This window comes from Lactuca virosa, chromosome 3, assembly GCF_052849685.1.
Source record: "Lactuca virosa cultivar CGN04683 chromosome 3, Lactuca_virosa_CGN04683_v6, whole genome shotgun sequence".
Classification (NCBI taxonomy): Eukaryota; Viridiplantae; Streptophyta; class Magnoliopsida; order Asterales; family Asteraceae; genus Lactuca; species Lactuca virosa.
In genome coordinates, this window is record NC_136428.1 from 144776148 (window position 1) to 144797896 (window position 21749).

The window sequence follows — 21749 nt, forward strand, 5'->3', positions numbered from 1 at the left end:
ACGATGCGCAATGCGTGTCGTAAAACGCTCAGACGACGCGCAAATGCGTGTCAAGGAAGGCCCTGTCATAACGAGAGACGACCCGCTTTTGCGCGTCGTCTATTTACGACCCGCATTTACGACGTGCATTTATGACACACATTTACGACGCGCAGTTATGACACGCAATGCGTATCAAGGAAGGCCCTGTCATAAAGGAAGACGACACGCATTTGCGTGTCGTAACCTTACGACGTGCGTGTTTATGACACGCAATACGTATCAAGGAAGCCCCTGTCATAAATGAAGATGACACGCATTTGCGTGTCATAAACTTCAGTAACCATTTACGATATGCATTTACGACGCGTCTTTACGATACTCATTTACGAATAATACAAAATTATGTAAACAAATATATACCAAAACAATCATGTTCATCCAATAACATCATGTCAAAAAATTGTAATACATTGATATTAAGGGGATCTAATTGTACATTGTTATTAAGAGGTTTTCCCTAAATATATAACCTAATACTACATTGCGTATCAAGGGACAGATTCTGCAAAGTAAGGCTATACAAACTAAAAAGATATACACAAAGATGATAAACATCAAATTCCAACTAAGTAGAGTTGCATCTTGCCTTTCATGATTCTTTAAGACTAATGAACCCCTGCTCCGATAATTCTTGTGACCTGATCAAATAAAAGTCAAAAAATTAATATGCTAATATAATTAATAGAACAATCAAACAAGGAATGTTAGTTGCAAATACTTGTCCCAAATTTGAGTGGTCAAATGAGGGAAAAGTGAACATCTGCAAGGTTTTTGACACCAACCTACACACAAGCACATATACATATCAAACAAGGAATGTTAGTTTTACTTTTTACCTTGTATTTAACCAAACCACCCGATGTAAAAATCCTAGCATGTGGAGGTGGAATAACTCGAATTCCATTGGATATGGATGGAGGAAGAAGAACATGCAATTCCTTCTCTAATCTTTCTACATTACCAAAATACTTACTAACTTCAAAAACCCCCCATCCATCACTTTATTACACACGTCATCATATAACACCATCATCTGTCTATATATATGTGTGTGTGTGTGTGTAAAAATAAAATAGAAATAGTAGTGATATGTTAATGTACCTACTACTCCATGTAAACATGCAGTGCCTCCAGCCAAGACAATGGTCTTGAACCAAGTTTCATCAGGGGTTTATCATGCAGCATGGCAATGTTGAAGGCAAATTGCCACTGCTTGATGCAAACCACTTGCAGTCCTCCTGTATCAGTATGTACCAAAAAGACCAAAATAACCCTTCAATCATATAATTAGTAAACTTTAATTGATTGATATGATGTATGTATCACATGTTTAAGGTGTACATACAGTCCTGCAATGCGTGGCTGGAATAAAATCTCTCCTGTACGAAATCTTTAGTGCTTAAGAGTAAACAAACCCTCAATTGGAACTTCATACGATGCCTCTGTGTCCTTTTGTAATTCACCTTCATAGTCAATAGCAACATAACAAAGCTTCTGCAATGCCATTTTATTCCAACAACATTAAGGCAATATACCCTAAATGCCCTTTTAAAACAATCATATAATATATTTATATACCTCTTTCAACGTACGCACTGTGTATAATGAGGAAAAATTAAGATTTCTCTGCTGCATTTGTTCCCTAAGGTATCCTGTAAGCTTTAAAGCTCCAACTCCCATACTTTCCACACCCACTTTGTGCATAATCTTACCATTTAAAACTGAAAAACATAAGATTAAAACGTTTTGATGAGACTTCAAAATTACATGAAAATGGTAGAAAGATGAAGAAGGGAAGATATAGCATACTTGGTACAACACACGTTTGATGAAAATCAATATTCACAAGAATTCCTGAGGTTTTTTTTGCTGCAAACAAAGCTAAAGTTGCCTGCACAGATTGATATATATATATATATATATATATATATATATATATATATATATATATATATATATATATATATAGACAAAACTGCATAAATGGTCCCTATGGTTTGCTCAAAATTGCCACTTTGGTCCAAAAATGTTTGGACTAGCACCAGAGGTCCAAAGTTTTCATTTTGTTTCTTGTTTGGTCCAATCAATTTTGATTTTTTTCAAAATGACGGATTTGCCCCTGTTAATATGATTTTCTTTTTTTCTTATTTGTTTTTCTGATTTTATATTTAAAATAAAAATAAAATAAAAATAAATCACTCTCTCTCTCTCTCTTATTTGTTTTTATTTTTCTGATTTTAGATTTAAAAAAATATAAAATAAAAATAAAATATATCTCTCTTCTCTCAGTCTCTCTCTCTCTCTCTCTCTCCCTCCCTCTCGTACATCTTCTCATCCAACATCATCCATCTTCAACCTTCAACAAACCTCATCATCAAAATCACCTTTAATCTCATTCCACCTCACCATAACTTCAACGCCTCCACCAGAAATTTCCAGTTGCATGAGCCGCTTCGATTCCACACCCACCTATCAACGTCGATTACCTTAAAACAGAATTCAGCGCCATGGCACTTCCTTCACAAACCTCGGAGAAAGTTCACGATAAGAAAAATGAAGGGATTTCATGGTCTCCCACTATCTGGAATCTTTGCAATGTTGGAGGAAGTCCAGACAATTCAGGTGGATACTCAATTCACGATATCTATTTTCCGTTCCTCTGTATGAATGAATTGAAATTGCCCTAATGTTCTTAGGCAGAACTGATTAGTACCAATATAGAAGACAAAATTGAAATCAAACACATTGTAACTTTGAAAGAAGATGTTATAAGCTTAGAGATTGTGATCACGGATTTCAGATCTTCATCACTCCGACTAACGGGATCGATTATCGGTCACTTAGTTGTGAGCACACCGGAAGCATCATACGCCATCCGGCTCGAGAGAGAAAATAACATCGTTAAGCCACAAATTTTCTCAAAATCCAACATTATTCCTCCTGATATCCATAAGAATGATTCACGTCAATTAGGGTTAAAGCGACTGCTATGACATTGGGGACTCAAGCCCGAATCAGGACTTGAAAGATGAAACAACAAAAAATAGGGAAGAAGATGAAGAGATTGAAGGTGAAGAGGATGATAACTACAATAATTTAATTGAGAAACTAAGCTTGATCTCTCGTTCAATGATCTAAGTTGTAAAATCCCGATGAAATTTGGGGTATGAAGAAGATGGAAGCGATTAATCTCGAAGGGAGCATGCTCGATTGGAATTTAAACTCCAATTTCAGTGATTTGGAAAACCTTAGGGTTCTTCAACGATTTCCAGCGACGGGTGATGGCATTTGAGAGTGAGAGAGAGAGAGTGAGAGAGAGAGAAAAGAGATATTTTATTTTAATTTTTTATTTTTTTAAATCTATAATCAGAAAAATAAAAAAAATAAGAGAGAGAGAGAGTGATTTATTTTTATTTTATTTTTATTTTTTATTTTTTTTAAATATAAAATCAGAAAAACAAATAAGAAAAAAAGAAAATCATATTAACAGGGGCAAATCCGTCATTTTGAAAAAATCAAAACTGATTGGACCAAACAAGCAACAAAATGAAAATTTGGACCTCTAGTGCTAGTCCAAACCTTTTTGGACCGAAGTGGCAATTTTGAGCAAACCATATGGACCATTTTTGCAGTTTTGTCATATATATATATATATATATATATATATATATATATATATATATATATATATATATATATATATATATATATATATATATATTGTGTTATAAAGTCAACAATCATGGTCAAACCTGGTTGATTGCACAGACAGAAGGAACATTCAAGTCAAACAGTGCTGAGTAGACAACTTCCTTTAGTTGTCGTCTAGCAGTTTTAGCAACTTCTCTATCTGAAACACATTCACAAAATCACATCATAAATGTAAAAAATAAAAACTCATATTATTTATCAGAAAGTATACCACCATATTAGGAGATTGGAATTGAGACAACAGTTGGTTGTGAAGATGGTTTCACCTGCATTCTGAAGAAAAATTACAGATTCAACTAAGGGAAAAGAAAATATTAAATATAATGTGGAAAGTAAGTAATGAGATCGGTTATATGAAGAACACCTGCTATACATTGTTGCAAAAAAATGGCGAAGCCTAGAGTGCACTCGAGACTCAATGTTTCCAAATTCCTACACATACTTGCTTCAATTGATAAATCACTAACATTAAGTATGGGATCCCCACTATGAAGCCATGTTATGTTAAATTCATCCGGCATCTCTACCGCACAAGTAATCAGACAAGAAGCATCATTGATACACAATAACCATGCAAAAGAACAGATAACTTATTGATAGTGGAGGATAAATACCTCCAGAAGTTTGATCTTCAGGTGGTTCAGAAGAGGCACTTGGATCAGCTGTATATAAAAGAGTTACTACTTCAATGAACTTAAGTGCAACCAACTTTCTCCCATCACTTTACGGCTTGCAAAATATTCAGTTACAGAGAATCAGAATGCATACATTATGTAAAAAGTTGTGCCAAATCTTTAAGTATAGTGCGTAGTTGCTTACCTTGTTTGTCATTGTATATATTTCATCTTTAAACTTCAACACCCATACCCATGATGAATTAAGGGAATCATCTAACTCACTTGAATACAAACCCGGTGAGCTATATCTAATAGTAATGTTATATATTTTGGATCCATATTGGATATGAATTATCATTGTGGAGAAAAAATCAAATATCACAATAATATCTCCTCAACTTTATATATGTTTGAAAACTGATATCATCATCTGAGTTATTTTAGCAATCAACATATGAAAGTTACCTGAATTGCCATTTTGGTAAGAAAACGTCGGAATAAACTGATTCCACATGAAATTGCTTGTCTAGCAACTGTTGGTCTGCCATCTCTTGAGAGAGTTATCAATAAAGGTACAACCTCAGGTAATAAATCAGTAGCTGCAACCTGCCTGATGATCCTGCCCAACAAAAAAGCACACAAACATGATTAATGAATGATACAATGTATGCACAAATCCTAACTAAATTGAATTTTTTTACCCCTTTGTAGATTCTAGCTACTCCTATAAGAACCTCTACCTGTCTGCTTCCTCCGAAGCCCTGCACGTCGTTTTATCGATGGCCCAACTATGGGAGGAAGAAGACTACCCAATCCCATCTTCTCCCCAAATCACTCCAAACCCTAACCCCTATTCATTAATTCAACAGTGGGATTAATGTAACATCCAAAAATTTTACGCCAAATCTAAACTTTTTCAATCATAAATAAAACCAAATAATAATTGTTTACAAAATGTTTTCAATCATTATTCATCAGAGTGTCCCAATAACCAGATCATAAGGATGAGGAGCGGTACGGTCACGCCTTCGCCTTGCCATGATCTCCTGAAATACCTGAAACAATAAACTGAAAACTGTAAGCCCGAGGGCTTAGTGAGCTACCCCAAAAATACCAATACCACACTGATAATACCATATCCATAATAATCAATCAATCATCATGCATACCGGGCCATCGGCCTGACTGGACTGCCCTACAGGACCTACAGTCTAACTGAATCTATACCGAGCCTTCGGCATGACTGGACCGCCACGTGAGCCTACAGTCTCCCCGGACTGCTCATAGGGTGTGTTGGCCTTCAGCACAAAGCAGGACCGCCTCAACCCAAGCAACAAGCAAATAACCATGTACGCATAACTAACATTTACTGGCATATACAAACATCGAACATATCTATCTCACTGATTACCAAACATAGCAATCTCTCATAACTAGAGCACTGACCTAGCAGGTCACTAACATATCAATCCCTATGGATCATAAGAGCATAACATACTGTTTATCCTGATTCCGATCTAACAGATCATATCCACATGTAGCATACCATAACGATAACAACAAAAGGGCCGACCTTGGTGCCTTAGACCCTATCGATATAGTGAGGATAACTCACCTTGCAGATGTCGACTCGGTAGATAAACTTCAACCCTCGAATCACTGCCACCACTCCACCACCTATTACCATAGTATGAATATACCCATAAGTCCTCAACCTTACAAGGTACTCCATAAACCTACTAGTTAACCCTTGGTCAAAGTCAAAGTCATCAGTCAAGGTCAACAGTCCATGTCAAAGTCAAAGTCATCAGTCAAGGTCAACAGTCCATAAGTCCTCAACCTGAGTGACTCGTCGAGTTCCTTCGGTTTACGATCGAGACCCTAAGGCCACTCGTCGAGCTTCCTTCTTGCAACTCTACGGTTACACGCGCATACATAAATTAGGGAAAACTCAACCGAATCGCCGAGTTGTTCATCCACTCGTCGAGTCTACGGCAATCTTCATTGGACTCGCCGAGTTGTTCTTCCAACTCGCCGAGTTCATGCCTATCTTCATATGACTCGCCGAGTCGACCATCCGAATCGCCGAGTCCCTTCAGTCCTCTTTGCCATACAGACTCATTTGAACCATGCAGCGGCTCCAAACTACAGATCCAAGCTTCTAAGACATGCTTTTCACGTAAAGTTGCAAACTTTACGTGCATGCATAGCTACAAAGGCTCTTAATGTCAAATCCAAGCTCACAATGGGGGTTTCATACTCAAAGAGGCTTCATACATGACCAAATTCGGAGCTTTATGACTCTAGAACTCAAGAAGGGTACAGATCTGAAGTTACAATTTCAGATCTAGCTCATATCCCACATTACCATCTCAACCAAACCATAAAAACCCTAGATCTCAACCAAAAGAGGTCAAGAAGGAAAAGAAGAAAAGGTGACGACTTGATACCTCCAAATGATGCTATCTGAGGTAAATTTCTGATTTCCCACACTTCCTTGCTCCTAGCCTTTTGTTCTCCAAGCTCTTCTTCTCAAAAGATCTCCTCTCCAAAGCTTTAGACACACAAGAGTGAAGCACCACACGAATTAGGGTTTTCTGAGCTCTCAAAGGACTACAAAGAGGCCAAAGGAGGCTTATGATTCCTTAAATAGGGTGCAAAACCCTGGGATTTAGGGTTTCATCTGTCACCTCCTACTCGTCGAGTCCCTTCATAGACTCGGCGAGTAGGCCACTAAATACGCGAACTAACCCGCTGCTACTCGACGAGTAGGGCAACAACTCGTCGAGTAGGCCTTGAAACCAATTAAATTCTTATTTAAACAATACCTGAGAATCGGGGCGTTACAATTCTCCCCCACTTGAACTAGACTTCGCCTTCGAAGTCTGCTGGAATAAACAACGTCGGGTAATGCTCTCGCATTTCCGCCTCCGGCTCCCACGTCCACTCAGATCCTTTCCGATGCTCCCACTGCACTTTTACCAAAGGTATTTCTTTGTTCCGTAAAATATTCTTCTTGCTTTCCAAGATGGCTACAGGCCTCTCCACGTAATTCAGACGCTCATCGACCTGAATATCATCCACCGATACTACTGCCTCCTGATCCATAATACACTTTCGCAATTGCGAAACATGGAACGTGCTATGAATTCGGCTGAGCTCCTCCGGTAGCTCAAGCCTATAAGCCACTTTGCCAACCCTGACAATAATCCTAAATGGCCCAATATAACGGGGACCCAATTTTCCCCTCCTCCTGAAGCGGATCACACCCTTCCAGGGCGAGACCTTAAGAAGTACCATGTCACCAACCTGAAACTCTAAATCCGATCAGCAGCTATCAGCGTAACTCTTTTGCCGACTCTGAGCGGTCTGCAGCCGCTGTCTGATCTGCTGGATCTTTTCGGTAGTCTGCAAGACTACCTCCGTCTGACCCATCACTCTGTGTCCAACCTCACCCCAACAGACCGGGGTTCTACATCTCCGACCATACAACAGCTCAAAGGGCGCGACGCCAATACTGGAATGATAGCTATTGTTGTAGGCGAACTCTGCAAGCGGTAGATGGGAATCCCATCTCCCTCCGAAATCAATGATGCATGCCCTCAACATATCTTCGAGGGTCTGAATGGTTCGCTCACTCTGTCCATCGGTCTGCGGATGGAACGATGTACTAAAGTGCAGCCGCGTACCTAGTTCCTGATGGAACTTCTGCCAAAAACAGGAAGTAAACCTGACATCCCGATCGGAAACAATGGACACTGGAACCCCATGGCGAGAAACAATCTCACTGACGTACATATCGACCAATCTCTCGGCCGACGAACTCTCCCGTATGGCCAAGAAATGGGTACTCTTGGTCAACCGATCCACGATGACCCATATAGCATCAAACCCCTTCGTCGTCCTCGGCAATTTCGTAATGAAGTCCATCGTGATCTGATCCCATTTCCACATGGGAATCTCCAGAGTCTGCAGCATACCATGCGGCCTCTGATGCTCGACCTTGACCATTCTACAGGTCAAGCACCTCTCAACATTCCAAGAGATTTCTCGCTTCATACATGGCCACCAGTAGCTCAAACTCAAATCCCGGTACATCTTGGTGGCCCCCGGGTGTATAGAAAAATGAGACTTATGAGCCTCCTCCATCGCTGTCTGTCGGACCCCTCCGGACATCGGAACCCAAACCCGACCGTGTTGGGTCAATAATCCGCGGCTATCCTGAACAAACCGGGTGCTCTCGCCCTTAATCCGCTCCAACTTCCAGTTCTCTGGTCTCATGCCCTCAACCTGAGCATTCCTAATCAAACTCACAAGCAGGGAATCCACCGCTATCCTCATACACCTTGATGGGGCTCAAAGCGTCCGCAACCACATTCGCTTTACCAGGATGGTAAAGGATCTCACAATCATAGTCCTTGACTACATCCAGCCACCCGCGCTGCCTCATATTCAGGTTCGGCTGATCCATGATGTGCCTCAAGCTCTTGTGGTTCGTGTATATAGTACATCGGACCCCGTACAGATAATACCTCCAAATATTGAGAGCGAATACCACCGCTCCCAAGTCAAGATCGTGCGTAGGGTATCTCATCTCATGCGGCTTCAGCTGCCGCGATGCATAGGTTATCACCCGTCCCCTCTGCATGAGGACCGCCCCTAGACCTGTGATGGACGCATCACAAAATACTACGAAATCATCGACTCCCTCGGGGAGCGTCAACACTGGCGCCTCACATAAACATCGCCGGAGGGTCTCAAACGCCCTCTGATGCTCAGGGCCCCATCGGAAATCCACCCCCTTCCTCGTTAGACGAGTGAGGGGTACTGCAATCTTGGAAAAATCTCTAATGAATCTCTGGTAGTACCCTGCTAATCCCAAGAAACTCCTGATGTCTGAGGGAGATTTTGGAATCTCCCACTTCATAACCGCCTCGACTTTGGCTGGGTCGACCAAAATGCCCTCCTGGTTAACGAGATGTCCGAGAAACTGGACCTCTCGTAACCAAAACTCATACTTCGAGAACTTGGCATACAACCGTTCTCGTCGCAGAACCTCCAGCAGCTTCCTGAGGTGCTCCTCATGCTGCTCTCGGGTCTTGGAATACACCAAGATATCATCAATGAACACAATGACCGAGCGATCGACCATCGGTCTGCATACCCGATTCATCAAATCCATGAACACTGCCGACACGTTGGTGAGCCCAAACGGCATCACCACGAACTCGTAATGACCATAACGAGTCCGAAACATGGTCTTCTCCATGTCTTCCTCCCTCACCCTGACCCTGTGATACCCATATCTCAATTCGATCTTGGAAAACCAAGATGCACCCTGCAGCTGATCGAAAAGATCATCTATCCTTGGGAGTGGATAACGGTTCTTCACCGTTAGCTTGTTCAACTCCCTATAGTCGATGCACATCCTGTGTGAACCGTCCTTCTTCCTGACGAAGTGGATCGGTGCTCCCCATTGGGAACTCCTCGGACGAATAAACTGCTTACCCAGCAGCTCCTGCAACTGTGATGACAACTCATGCATCTCTGGCGGTGCTGGTCGGTACGACGCCTTAGCGATAGGGGCCGCACCCGACACCAGATCAATCCTGAACTCCACCTGCTTCTCCGGAGGCATTCCAGGTAACTCTTCTGGAAACACGTCAGCAAACTGTCTAACCACCGGGACCTCTGAAACTGAAGTCTGATCCCTGACCCGCGTGTCCACCACACACGCTAAATAACCTGCACATCCGTGCTGATTATACTGTCAAGCCCTGGCAGCCGAACAAAACCCTGATCCTACTCTGGTGCCCTCACCATATACAACCAGTTCTCCCCCACTTGGGGTTCGAACTACTACTCGCTGTCCCTCACAGTCGATCATGGCGCCAAACCGGCTGACCCAATCCATCCCTACGATCACACATACTTCCCCCATGGGAATATGAATCAAATCTATCAGGAATGATACCCCAAAAATCTCTAGCTCGCATCCCCGGTAAACCGAAGAAGCAGAAATCCCGTGCTCGTTGGCGATCGAAACTCGCAACGGACACTCAAGCTCATCTACCGACACACTGAACTCTCTACTGAAAGTCTGAGATACAAACGACCGACTCGCCCCCGAGTCGAATAAAACCAAAGCAGGCAAGGAGTTTACTAAAAACGTACCTAAACACAGGTACCACCGATAAGCATAACACAGATACAATAACTGAAACAGAAAATAGAAACATACCAGCAACCACATCCGGTGCTGCCTTGGCCTCCTCGGCCGTGAGCTGGAAGGCGTGCCCCTGAGCCTTCGGAGACTCCACCTTGACTGGCCTCCCATCTCCCATCCTCAAAGTAGCCTATGCGGATCCCTGCGCCGGCTTGGCGGCGAGCTGTGGGCAGTTGGTCTTCACGTGACCAACCTGATGACAATGATAACAAATCCTCATATCTGCTGGAGGGGCGGACTGGCGACAGTCCCTGGCATAGTGCCCCTCCTTGCCACATTTGTGGCAACCACCTCCTGCTCAACAAATCCCAGAATGACCCCTGCCACACTTTCCACAAGTGCGGCTCTGCTGACCCCCGGTCCGAGTATCAGCGGTCTTGGACCGCTTAGGTGCCGTCTGAGACTGTGCCGGAACCTAACGCTGCTCCTTCAACTACAACTCTATCTCCAACTCGCGCCGCCTGACGGCTTCCTGAAGATCCAAAAGAGTCTCATAACGTTGCGTAGCAACAAACTGTCGAATATCAGTCTTGAGCATACTCAGATAACGAGTCATCTGAGACTGCTCTGAAGCAAACTCTGGGCAGAACATAGCCCTCTCCGTGAACATACGAGTGATCTCCATCACTGACTCCCCATCCTGTCTCAATGTCAAAAACTCCTGAGCAAGCCGATCCCGCTCAACGCGTGGAACGTAGCGGGTGCGGAACATATCCCCGAACTGCTCCGAAGTAACAGCAACTCGCTAATCATCAGTATACAACCCTGTCGTCAATCTCCACCAGTCCTTTGCCCCAAGCCTCAGCAGGTTCAGGGCACACCTGACCTTCTGGTTAGCATGACATGAACACGTGAAGAAACATCCCTCCACGTCAGATAACCACCTCATAGCCCTGATCGCATCCTGTGTACCATCAAACATCGGGGGCTTCGTGTTATCGAAGTCCCGGTACTGGAAAGCCCTACCGGCTCCTCCTCCAACCCCTGCCGCAGTTACAGCCGATATGGCTGCAGCGGCAGCTGTCTCTTCTAGAGCTGCATATCGCTCATCAAAGTACTCAACCATCGCGGTCTTAATCGACCCAAACATCTCTGGCAGCTGCGCTCGGAATGCTGCAGCAATCTCGTCGTGCATAATCTCCCGGATCCTGGCATCCAACTCCTCTGTCCCTATCTGTACCACGGGCTCAGGTGCTATCGGCACCGCCGACCCTCCGTCTCCCGATCCTGATCCTGATCCAGATCCTGACCCGGATCCAGTAGTAAAACGTCTCGTCACCACCATACTGAAAATATAACCAAGACATCAGATAAGCAACATATACCGGGAAACCAATTCCCACCACCCTAGGGGTTCTGACTTCCTTGCTACGCGTATGGGTCCTGTGCTTTCAGTAGTACGGGCCCATACTACCTTCTGCACCTACCCATATTTGTCTCTAGTATCCCCACAACGCCCTAATACTATCATCAACATAATATGCGCTCAACCCTCACTCCTAGAGGAATATCGACTATCTCGCCACTGGTCTCACAGCTTCCACAACTCACACATCCCTGAAACTTTCATCAACCCCTGCAGTGCTAGTGCAGGCTAGTCGCACATAACACTGGACCCAATAGACTTTCGAATATCCAATCCTATCCGAAGACTGAATCAAACATTCTCAGGCTATAAGATCTTGATTACGCACAACTGTGATCCCTACACTAACGACTACAGTAATGATGTCAATTCCATATACAAGAAACCCTAGACTAGTAGGCATCATATAATCAGGCAAGTCTATCATGCGATTCCTGAAGATCCCTAGCCTAGTACTAGCATACTGTTCTAACATATCATAATATCAATAACTGTATGGTATTTTGGGGTTACTTACAGGCTCCGGCTGATCGTACCCTCTGCATCCTCCATCCTTTATTTTGAAAACCATTTTAGAAATTATTACGAAATTTTCCTTGATTTGAGACTGGGTTCACACGTGTGTTTCCCCCAATTCACTAAAACCAAGGCTCTGATACGAACTTGTAACATCCAAAAATTTTACTCGAAATTTAAACTTTTTCAATCATAAATAAAACCAAATAATAATTGTTTACAAAATGTTTTCAATCATTATTCATCAGAGTGTCCCAATAACCAGATCATAAGGATAAGGAGCGGTACGGTCACGCCTTCGCCTTGCCATGATCTCCTGAAATACCTGAAACAATAAACTGAAAACTGTAAGCCCGAGGGCTTAGTGAGCTACCCCAAAAATACCAATACCACACTAATAATACCATATCCATAATAATCAATCAATCATCATGCATACCGGGTCATCGGCCTGACTGGACCGCCCTACAGGGCCTACAGTCTAACTGAATCTATACCGAGCCTTCGGCATGACTGGACCGCCACGTGGACCTACAGTCTCCCCGGACCGCTCATAGGGTGTTTTGGCCTTCAGCACAAAGCAGGACCGCCTCAACCCAAGCAACAAGCAAATAACCATGTGCGCATAACTAACATTTACTGGCATATACAAACATCGAACATATCTATCTCACTGTTTACCAAACATAGCAATCTCTCATAACTAGAGCACTGACCTAGTAGGTCACTAACATATCAATCCCTACGGATCATAAGAGCATAACATACTGTTTATCCTGATTCCGATCTAACAGATCATATCCACATGTAGCATACCATAACGATAACAACAAAAGGGCCGGCATTGGTGCCTTAGACCCTATCGATATAGTGAGGATAACTCACCTTGCAGATGTCGACTCGTTAGATAAACTTCAACCCTCGGATCACTGCTACCAACTCCACCACCTATTACCATAGTATGAATATACCCATAAGTCCTCAACCTTACAAGGTACTCCATAAACCTACTAGTCAACCCTTGGTCAAAGTCAAAGTCATCAGTCAAGGTCAACAGTCCATGTTGACCTTGACTCGCCGAGTACCCTCGGCTACTCGCCGAGTTCCTTGAAGTACTAACCCACTCGCTGAGTCACCTAAGTGACTCGTCGAGTTCCTTCGGTTTACGATCGAGTCCCTAAGGCCACTCGTCGAGCTTCCTTCTTGCAACCCGACGGTTACACGCACATACATAAATTGGGGAAAACTCAACCGACTCGCCGAGTTGTTCATCCACTCGTCGAGTCTACGGAAATCTTCATTGGACTCGCCGAGTTGTTCTTCCAACTCGCCGAGTTCATGCGTATCTTCATATGACTCGCCGAGTCGACCATGCGACTCGCCGAGTCCCTTCAGTCCTCTTCGCCATACAGACTCATTTGAAACATGCAGCGGCTCCAAACTACAGATCCAAGCTTCTAAGGCATGCTTTTCACGTAAAGTTGCAAACTTTACGTGCATGCATAGCTACAAAGGCTCTTAATGTCAAATCCAAGCTCACAATGGGGGTTTCATACTCAAATAGGATTCATACATGACCAAATTCGGAGCTTTATGACTCTAGAACCCAAGAAGGGTACAGATCTGAAGTTACAATTTCAGATCTAGCTCATATCCCACTTTACCATCTCAACCAAACCATAAAAACCCTAGATCTCAACCAAAAGAGGTCTAGAAGGAAAAGAAGAAAAGGTGACGACTTGATACCTCCAAATGATGTTATCTGAGGTAAATTTCTGATTTCCCACACTTCCTTGCTCCTAGCCTTTTGTTCTCCAAGCTCTTCTTCTCAAAATATCTCCTCTCCAAAGCTTTAGACACACAAGAGTGAAGCACCACACGAATTAGGGTTTTCTGAGCTCTCAAAGGACTGCAAAGAGGCCAAAGGAGGCTTATGCTTCCTTAAATAGGGTGCAAAACCCCGGGATTTAGGGTTTCATCTGCCAACTCCTACTCGTCGAGTCCCTTCATGGACTCGGCAAGTAGGCCACTAAATACGCGAACCAACCCGCTGCTACTCGACGAGTAGGGCAACAACTCGTCGAGTAGGCCTTGAAACCAATTAAATTCTTATTTAAACAATACCTGAGAATCGGGGCGTTACAACTAATTTTGTATTTACGGGAAGATAGAGAGGAAGAAGATGAATACGAAAGTAAATACGTACCGTTGTATCTTTTTCTCCTTCTTCAGCCTTGACTTTTGAAAATATTCCACCTCTTCATCCTCTTACTCTCCTCCCACATCGAACAAGTGAGGACGCCAGAGTAGTCAACCATGTTATGTAATTGCGTCACCGTTGGGCCCCATCGTGAGTTGCAGCAGGGCGTTGTCAACGTCAAGAGTCGCAGACCCCCAATCGCCGGTTCAATGAAGGATTTTGTGAGGTCCGCATCCCTAGTTCATTGAAGCGAGGTTTAAGAATTATAAGAAGAGAACGTAAGAATGAGGTTTAGATGAGATTGTCGGTGAGGGACAAGAAGTGGTGATAGAAACTAGGGTTTTTGTGGGAGACAAAGAAGCAAAATAAGAAGTGAGCCTGATTGTTTGGTCGCCGATTTTATTATATGGAGCAAGAAGAAGATAGAGGCGGGGGAGAAGAAGATAGATCCGACGAAGGTCAAAAATATGGAGCAAGGAAGAAGGAAAGGGTAAGAAGACATCTTCGTCAAAAATATGTGCGATTTTACGAGAGATAAGGCGATCCAGAGGAGAGAGTGCAGAAGCGGGGTATTCAAAATTTTAGAATTTTAGAATTTTAGAGGATCCCTCTTTAAAATGCGCGTTTAGTTAAAAAAAAATAAAGCGACATTTGTAGATGACGCACACTTAAAATAAGCGCCCTCCGTGTTTTTAATTTTTTTTTGTTTGACACTAATTTTAGGGAACGCACAAATGTGTGTCTTCTATCCTTCAAATTTTGGAGAACTGACATTAATATTTAGGGCACGCACAAATGTGCATCCTCTATCAGTGTGTGTCATTATTTGTGCGTCGTAAAAGGCTATTTTTCTAGTAGTGCAAGACTCGCATGTGTCATCTGACCTTAAGTCAAATGATTCTAACACTCCATCCTTTTGGAGTTGGGCAATGCGCTTCTTGTTGACATGTCCATGACGACAATGCCACAAGCATGCTTTGTCTAAACCATTAGACGAATCAATATGTAAAACAGTATTACCTAAATTATCTACAACCATCACAGTTTCATACACGCCATCACAAGGTAATGCTTCAAAATAAAATACACCATTATAATAAGCATAAATAGAACCATTCTCATTATTAAATGAATATCTAAAACCTTGTCTGTATAAACCATGAAAAGAAATAATATTCCTCGTCATTTCTGACGAATACCAACAATTGTTTAAATCTAAATTCAACCCACTGCTAAGCACTAAAGAATAAACACCAATCTTGGTAACAGGTGACGATCTCCTATTACCTATAATCAGGTTCATCTTCGCATGCTCCACATCCTCACTTCTTCTTAGCCCCTGCAAGTCAGAACAAGTGTGAAAACGACATCCTGTATCAAGGACCCAAGAATTCGAATGTGATGAGTTTTTAGATAGAATAATGTAAATACCTTCTAAGGTTGGCTTAACCGTGCCATCCTTTATGTCTTGCAAGTATTTGGGGCAGCTTCGTTTCCAATGCCTCTTGTCATGGAAGTATAAGCAAGTAGCCTCCTTAGGATTAGAGGCAGGTGGAGCTTCAGAACTAGACTTGCCTTTAGGGCCACTGCTTGACGACCCGACTTGAGACTTTCCCTTCTAGTTCTATTTTGAGGGAGCTTTCCTCTTCTTCCATTTCCCATGCCCAATAGCGAAGACAGGAGCAACAACAGCATGAGTGGAGGCAATACTCTTTCCCTTCATTCCACTTTCGGCGGTTCTCAGCAAGCTTTGGAGTTGACTCAATGTGGTTTCCTCCTTGTTTAAATGATAAGTAATACACTAGTACAAAAATGACTTACAGTCACACTATTCGAAAAACGGTCTGTCACACTTTTTATTAAAAGTGTGGCTAAAGGTCACTAAAAAAATTTAGAGACTGTTTTTGGATACTTTTAAATTAGTTTGTGTGGCCATTGTATTGATAATCAAAACTTTAACCACACTTAATTATACAAAATGTGTCAATTATTAGCCACACTCGAACAATGTGGCCATATGTCACCATCAGCCACGATTATTGATTAACATTTTGATACTTATTTTTATATGACACAATAGATAAATATATTATTGATTAACATTATGATACTTATTTGATTAACATTAGGATACTTATTTTTATATGACACAATAAATAAATATAAGGTGACATGAGGCAATTGTATATGTTTCTATATCATGGTGCCTCTTTAGACACATGAAATCCAATATAGCTAATAGGTGATACATATGGTCACATTAAATATTTGTGTGTCCATAGGGTAGTGTTTACTAGTGAATAGTAAAAGCGAAAAAACAAGTTACTATTGGTGGTTTATGGTCGTGTGTCTTTATTATGTATGTCAAAATATGATGAATTGACTTTGAAAAAAAAAACAAATATTATAAGTGTAAGTTGTATTTAGTTATTGTTATAATTATTATGTTTGTCTATAAGTAAATCTGGTTACAAAAAAAAATAATGTATGATCAGTTTAATTATACTATGGTCATTGAATGTGTGACGATAATTATGTAATGGTCATTCTTTTTGTACTAATGCATGTCTAAATTTAAAGAATAGTCTTCACCAAAATACCATTTATTGATTAGTCAACCATTTGACTTATATAAAGTCACTGACTACCACCTAAACTGCATAAGTTATTATTAGACTTTGGGACAGTTTTTGCAAAATATATATATATATATATATATATATATATATATATATATATATATATATATATATATATATATATATATATATAAATATAAATTTTTTTCATGATTTTCGTTTGAAGATGGTTGGAATTGCCTACATCAAATGAGTTTTGGTTATATATTAATTTGACTTTTAGGACATATTTTAGTCATATAATAGTTGGAGTGATGTCAACATGTGCAAAAAAATTTATTAAAGTTGTATCTGAAGGGTTCTTTTAGTTCGACCAAAATACCCTCTAGAAGGAGACATAAATCTTTACTATGGTCTATACCAATTTCTTCAACCAGAACCCTAAAATAGTAAAAGACCATATTGCTCTTTTGCAGTTAAATTGTCCCAATTTTCTTATATTCCATTTTACAACTGAAAATCCATACCAAAATAGTATCTCATAGAGAGTACCAACAATAGCATTCAACTTTAAAATACACATTTTCGACTTCTGATCACACAATTAAAAAAAACAGTGAAACATTGAATGACTAAATAGATAAATTGTATTAAATATGAATTGGCAGCAATGTTCTGGAAACAATACAATTAAAAGGATAGAAACATATACTAAAATCTTATAATTATATCTAAACACCAATTTCTTTAAACTACAAAAAAGTAATACGGGTAATATTGTCAATTTGGGCCCGAAACACCATTCAGAGTAGTTACTGGCATGCACAATGGAGCAAAATTCCAATCAAACATCCAAAGAACATTTTCTTCTCTTTTATGGAAGTAACTTACAAACAAACATCCAAAAAACACTAGCTTATACATTGTATTTAATAATGTTTTTTGTCCATGTGAAATTCATCTCATTGTCTCTGTTACACTAGCAACAAAATCTTGTTTGAGGTTGTAACAAAAAAAATCAATTTATTGAGGTTACTATCATCAATTTCGACCCATTTAACCACACTCAAAATTATAGGTACACCTAAATCACATCAAGATATAGAACATACGATGTATATTCTTCAATTTATATCTCCTATTTATCCTTGATTGATTTCTTGACTGCCTATGCTTGATGCTCTGTAGTTGTATAGAAAAATCGAGATTTATTCTTAAATGTGAAGCTTATTGCGTTGTAAGATATATAGATGATTTTTAGGTTTAGGGTTAAATGAAGATAACCGACCTGGTGGTGATCGCTTTTGTTGGCGATGTTATCCCAAGTGGGCGATATCTGCGATGGTTGGGATTTCAGCGATGGAGGAGGTGGTCGGCGTTGGAGAGGAAGACGGTGGAAGAGGTGGTTGGCGCTGGAGAGGAAGGCGTTGGAGGATGTGACAGACTCTCCGTCCTTCATCTTGCTGGTTATGGGGGACTTGACTATCTCGTATCTTTCTTGGTGAGCTTGTTGATGGTACTTTTCCTGCAATTCCTTGTTCATCTCATATAGCCAATAGACTTTATAGAACCGTTGTAGCTTAGGAGTCATAGTGGAAACCATGATGTCTGACACTTTGGTCGCATCGTTGCAGTTTCGCATATACTCAGCTATTTCTTCAAGAGTAGCTTTAGTTTCATCGATCTCGTTCAACTCTTTTTCGATAACATATTCCTTATCCTCGAAGCGCAAAGCCATCTTGATGTTGTATATCCAATCATTATAATTGGTACCATCAAAATTGACTTCTGAGCAGATGCTCAAGAGCGAGAAGTGGTTGGAGTTGTTGTTGGAGGAACCAGAAGCGTTGTTGGAAGTTGACATCTGAAAAGAAGAACAAGTTTTTATTAGATTAGGAAATCCTCACTATAACACCCAAATGAAATATTGAGGCTAGGATCCAACTAAATAATTCACAATTCAGAAGAGGAATAATCTAATTACAAATTATTTAAAGGTAGGTAAATGACGATTTACCAATTGCACCACGAAAAACGAAATTTTGTACAAATTAGGTTTAAATGAAATTTGTAGATCTTTTGAGATTCATTGAACTATTCAATGGCATGTTTAATCTCGATTATGGCCTTTCTATTTGTGACTATGATGCCGAGGATCACAAACAATGTGAGAATAACCATGCAAATTAGCTCGGTACTCTCGATGACATTTATCACCTAATTAATGTGTCGGTTAACCACACACGCTCCATTAATCAATGATAATTTACGAGACACCCAGTGCCACCCTTTATAAGTCCACATTAGTGTGCCGGTTAACCACACACGCTCCACTAACGACTTTCATAAAGTGCAATGTACAATTTCATGGATTAGCAACAAATTCACATTTTCCTAAAGTAACTAAGATTGGAAATTTAATAAAAGCATTTAGTTACATTATTTATTCCATTATACTTATTAATGAGAATTAAGTGTCCTATCAAACCCGTTCGGCTAACGACCCTCCACCAATTAAGGAAGCGGTGGGCGAGAGTGGACACACATTCAACTACCATTTTATAGGCAGTTTCCTTATACCCCCCTTATAGATCGGCTTCGTGAATGAGGCGTACTAGTAGTTCGAATGACTTGTCTTATACGTATAGTAAAAATCTAATCTTTTAATCTTACAAATAGTATAAGGGTGTATTTTAAACATTTCAAAATACTAGAGTTTTTAAATTCATTTAAATTTTCGAAAATTAAAAACAATTTTCATTTAAAATTTAAAATTTAAAAACTTTGATTTAATATTTATCTATTAATTAAACCTTTAATTAAATTATTAAATAAATTAAGGGTTATCCATTAAATTAAACAAATTAATTTAACCTAATCCCTTACCCCCTAGATTTCGAAAATTTGGGATACATAATTATAAGATCCTATAATTATCTTGTCAACAATTAAAAGATAATTGCCAAATATAACTACCCTATCCAAAACCCTAATTTCAAATTCCATGACTTGGGGTGGAAGGAAAGGCTTTCAACCTTGCCTACTTTTCGAAAACCCTAAGGTTAGTAAACCCTAGATCTCGAAAGTATGGATGCCAAATGAAAGGGTTTAAAAACCCTTAGCAAATTTCGAAAAACATGGTTATGAAACCCTAATTTGAGAAAAATCCAAGGCCTAGGGTTTAATATCCATAAACCCTAATTTTGTCAAGTTCAATCAATTGCATCAAATCTAATTGAAAACAAAACAAATAACTCTGATACCACAGATGGGTTTTGATAATACAAACAAACCTATGTGTGCATGCAACCCTAAATAATTGGATCTAGGTTTTCTCTATTAGACATACAAGTATTGAACATAAAAACTATAAACTCTAGCATGCATCTACGATTTTCGAAATCAACAAAATAGGGATTAGAACACATGCGTTTATTGTTATATTGTAATAACAATGAATTCCTTGAAGATATTCACTTTGAGAACAAGTGTCACAAGTGTAACACCTCTAATGACTCACAAACACATTGTAACATCCATAAAATCCATAAAAATTTAAAACTTTTTCAAAAATCCAAAAACCACAATTTATTACAAATTGTTTTCAAAATAGTTAAAACATTAGAGTATCCTAGACGTCATAACAAAATGTGAGGAGGTGCATGATCAATCCTTCGCCTTCACGCGATCATCTAATGTACCTAAAACAAAATCCAGAACTGTAAGCCAGAAGCTTAGTGAGTTCCCCCAAAATACCGATACATACAACTAGCATACATAATAACAATAACAACATGTAATGGGTCCACAGCTCTACAGACTAGATTACCCCTGAGCCTACAGTATGAGTCTGGCAGGCCCTCCCTGGACTTCAGCCCATATATGGCTTGCTCTCGAGCCCACAACATAAGTCTGGTTTTGTTCTCAGCCCACAGCTTATGTCTGGCTTGCTCCCTTAGTCCTCAGACTAGAATACAGTGATTAGCCCTCAGTACGAGTCTAGCATGCTCGGTCTGGCCCTCAGCTCGTATCTGTAACGCTTAGGAGTCCTCAGTATGAGTCTGACATGCCCTCCCTGACCCTCAACTCATATCTGGCATACTCCAGGGTTTGTTGGCTACAACACGAAGGAGTACAACCTCAACTCAACCCACACAACATGTCGACATGTAACAGATAAATACACATACAGATAATCAGACAGTATCACAGGTAGTCCTACAAATCTACCAGACTAGCATATCGAACTAGTATGCATATCTAACTCATACTCAACAAATCAATAACTACTACTCTATCAATCCAATGGGTCGGCCTTGGTGCCTTCGACTCCTAAGTATAGTGAGGAAAACTCACCTCACAAGTAGTACTGAACCGGTAATATCCATCCCAACTCACAGCTCCAACTCAACTGCCTACAATCACCAATGACTACTTCATTAAAATCCCAAAATACCCTTAAAAGTCAAACTTGGTCAACCATGGTCAAAGT

At 40.5% G+C, this 21749-nt stretch overlaps 1 pseudogene; it reads right to left on the bottom strand.

The window, feature by feature from the left end:
* Nucleotides 1-779: 779 nt before the first annotated feature.
* Nucleotides 780-18995, bottom strand: LOC145164140 (uncharacterized; annotated as a pseudogene).
* Between the last annotated feature and the right edge of the window lie 2754 nt (nucleotides 18996-21749).